We start from the raw sequence: 4,225 nt of genomic DNA, 5'->3' as shown, positions 1-4,225 counted from the left end.
AATAATAATAATAATATTTATATCTATATATATATATATATATATATATATAACATACAGAAACTTGCACTACTGGGCACTGCACACATCCTACGCAAAATACTTTCAATACAGTAACCATAAGAGCATCACAGAAAACCACAACACATACCCAAGGCACACAGAGCTGCGCTCGGTAGTGAAATGAAAGCACGTTATGAAATTAAAACTACCGAATAATAATAATATTAATAATAATAGTAAAAAAATTCAGACAAATGCATAACAAAAACACCAGGACTTACAAATATATATAACATACAGAAAATTGCACTACTGGGCTATTTGCTTCTATTTGCTCTAGTTACAGAAACCTCAAAATTCTTTCGCCGCCCTGATCAACACTATACTATCCACATGCGTATAATGCCTTAATATTTTACACCTCTTATCAACAATTCGGTACTGATATCTGTAAAATAAACTACTGATATGGCATTACTGTATATATAACGCAGTATTATTTCATAACATTAGTCAGTAATTCGTTATTGATATGTTTATAATATGCAACTTCCTTTGTTAAACGTCTCTTACGCCGTTAATGACATTTTGATGTTTATAATTATTATAACTTGATTGGTTGCAGGTAAGAGATTACTAGGATGGAGAGATAAAATTGTTTCATGCTGTCAGAATAATAAATTAAAAGGCAATACATACTTGGTTTGCATCCTTTGATGAACTTGTTCAATTTGTTGTTAATTATAACGCTTGGAGATTCCTTCGTCATATTATGGATTCTACTCTCGCAATTTCAATTTCAAAACTTCTCTTCCTGTTACAAATATTAAACTTTAAAATTTTATTTCACAGGTCTTGCTGTCATTTCCTTTCAGCATCAACTTTAATTCAACTTTAATTAAAGACTTGTGACGTAAAAGATCAATTGTCCAAGAACCGCTGATCTCCAACATCTTTAAATCAATCCTATAAAATTGAAATTCATCATCTTACATTGCATGTTCAATCAAAGTTTCGCTCCCCTTCCTTCTATTACACATTCTTTTGAACATTGTAAATTATTATAACCATCACAGAGGTCAAATTTAATAAATTCATATTCTCATCAGTTCTTCCACCATTCACAGCTTTTGTAATATTTCCTTTTTTTTGATTAAACAAATATTCTTCCTCATTTCCAAAACACATTCACTTCTCAGACTCGTTCACGTTTCTATGACAACATAAATGTGACCGTCTTTAAGTGAAGGTCATCGTGGCGAGAGTGTGATTCGTTTAATCCAAATGTTTGTTGCCAACACGTAAATGATATCTCACCTGACAAAAGGGTTGTTATGATTTAAACAAACAGGTATTGTTGCCATGGCAATATAGCTAAATGACGGCAAAGCAATTAAGTCATCTCGGGGTGTTGTACTCTGAGGGGGAAACAACAACAATATGAAAGCAAGCGAGAATCGGAAGAGAATCCGGTTTTTGTGATACGAATATTTTATGTGCATAAAATTCTGTTTAAAAAGCAAAATTAGTTATGAGAAAATAATAATTCCAATTTTTGCTAACACTCTGTCTGTACATACATAAAGATTCACACACACACACACACACACACACACACACACACACACACACACACACACACACACACACACACACACACACACACACACACACACAGCGAAGCATAGAAGCGTATGTGTGCGATTGCGTGTGCTTATGTGTATGTTTGTACCTGAAGTAGTGATTTCAAATTGGTTACATTGGTGTGAAATGTTATTTACCGAAAAGTGTTAAGCACAGTGTGAAATACTATTTATTTATTTAAAGGTGAATGTGACATTTGGCATACTATTGTAGAGATAGTCTAACATGTGCAATTTCAGCGAGTAAGCTACAGATTGTAAACGGCGATGACATGATGGACAAAAGCAACATACACAGATGAATGAAAAACTTAAAATAAGGAGAAAACAGTATTTAAGATAAACCAAGCAGTGGGAGTCCATTAACTGCATTCACTGACACGAATCGCCAGCGGGTGGACGATATGATTCGAGCGGAGAGATGATATACAACCTAGGAACTTGCTGCACAACTGAACGATGGTTACAATCACTGATAAATAAACTGGAATACTTGGTGTATCAGAAAACATGCGCAAAGTAGATACGATATTAGTAGACACTCGATTTGAAGAAGAGAGCTGTACAAGTCTGACTTGAAGAATTCAAAGCCAATGAAGACATTTTTTTGCATGATCTCGTGACAGAGGATAAAACGTGGGTATATTTTTTTATGAGAGGGAAACGAATATTCAGTCCATGAAATGTCCTTACACCTCTGCTCTTCGGTCTAAACGTCCAAGAGCCAACGATCGGCATAGTAAATCATGGTGACTATTTTCAGGGAAGACAACAAAGATGTCATTCTTTTTCCTTTTCTGTCTGTCTGTCTGTCTGTCTGTCTGTCTGTCCGTCTGTCCGTCTGTCTGTCTGTCAGTCTGTCTGCACGTAAGTCCTCGTGCTATTGGTAACATGTGACCCAGTACAACCTGTCAGATAGTCGGTGACCATACTGACCATTCACCCATGCTTGGTGAAGTTTTTGACGAGCTACTTGCAAGATGAAAAACGAAACATGTCAAAGGGTGGATGATATATTAACGACAGAAGCAATATCAGTACCCTTAACGTAGATCTCATGGAAATTCAGTCTGACAAAAAATGTGACGGGTCTTGTCCTCTGAATTACTGGTACTACTGATTTTCCCCAGCAGAGTGGAGGGAAGCAATGTGAAAAAAGCATCTCACTCGAGGACAAAACGTGCCGCTGGGTATCGAACTCACGACCTTACGATCGTAAATCTAGCCATTAAACCATGCGCCTGCCCCAAGTACCGAACTCTATAACTACCTTCAATATGTTTCCCGAAACTTAAATTATTTGATGAATTTATAGTTGTTTCAAAATGCAATTATGAACATATTAAAATTATAATCTCACAGATAAAATCCACACTCACACACACAGACATTGTATGAAGAACGGTATTTGTATGTCTACTTGCACTTGTGTGTGTATTTGTGGTTGCGTGTGTAATAGAATCTAGCCAGTTTCGTGTAGTTGTTAGAACTGTATCATTTCATTTAACATGAACAAAGAAATGGTGCTTGCGTGATACCTGTAATTGTGATTGTCTCAAACTTTTACCAATATTTGAAACTTTATAAGTTTTATAGGTTTTGGGGTGTGGAAGTTGAGAGATTGTTCTGTGTTGGCAGCATTGGCAGCATTCTACAAAATAGCATAATTTTAGATATAGTTATTGCCGTACGTAAAGGCGACGTTCTGGCAGAATCGTTAGCATGCCGGGCAAAATGTTGAGCGGTATTTCGTATAAACGTTTTGAGTTCAAATTTCACCGGAGTCTACTTTGCCTATTATCCTTTTGGGGTCGATAAAGTAAGTAACAGACGAGCGCCGGGGCCGATGTAATCGACTCATCCGCTCCCCAGGAATTTTCAGGGCTTGTGCACGAAGTACAAAGATTTATTAACACACATACGCATATACACAACCAAATAAGTATACACGCACACACATATATGTATATGTACATATGCGTGAATGCTAAGATACAAATGCACATACGCACATACGTATGTATATATAGACCTGTAAACATAATATAAAATTATATATTCGCACACACATATATATGTATGAAGATATATATATATATCAAGATATGCTTCTATATGTGTATATAAACGTATATTTATACCATACACAAACAAACATATATACATATACACAAACACAAACGCATATGTACATACCGACCTCTGTATATACTTAGATTCGTATACATATGCGTATCAGTACAGATTAATATTGCACATAAACTAAGATCAATCAACCAAACTTTAAGTTTAATCAACCAGACTTTATTATCTTTTTATTTATCTGCAACTCATCTTTAGAATTCTTTGAACATTCAATTTTTCCTTTACCATTTCATATTCGAAAATTGTTTCCATTGGGTTTAGTTTGGCCTTGTGTCAATTCTAGATTTTTGTTTTTGCAACAAACACTTGAACATATAACGTACTTTCTTAAATATGTCCCTTCACTTTCCTCATATCTTGAAATCTACACAATTAAGAACGAAGTGTGTGTGTGTGTGTGTGTGTGTGTGTGTGTGTGTGTGTGTGTGTGTGTG

At 35.4% G+C, this 4,225-nt stretch overlaps 1 long non-coding RNA gene across 4 annotated transcripts in view; it reads right to left on the bottom strand.

Moving 5' to 3' along the window:
• LOC106873807 (uncharacterized) overlaps nt 1–4,225 on the bottom strand; it is a 77,402-nt gene that overhangs the window by 70,265 nt on the left and 2,912 nt on the right. For all 4 annotated transcript variants that reach the window (XR_008266573.1, XR_001409920.2, XR_008266572.1 and 1 more), the window contains exon 2: nt 703–817. This is a non-coding gene — a long non-coding RNA (uncharacterized LOC106873807). The remainder of the gene's footprint in view (nt 1–702; nt 818–4,225) is intronic.

The sequence above is a fragment of the Octopus bimaculoides genome, chromosome 22 (genome assembly GCF_001194135.2).
Source record: "Octopus bimaculoides isolate UCB-OBI-ISO-001 chromosome 22, ASM119413v2, whole genome shotgun sequence".
Lineage (NCBI taxonomy): Eukaryota > Metazoa > Mollusca > Cephalopoda > Octopoda > Octopodidae > Octopus > Octopus bimaculoides.
The sequence above is the reverse complement of the archived record's forward strand: the minus strand, read 5'-3'. Positions and strand labels throughout refer to the sequence as shown.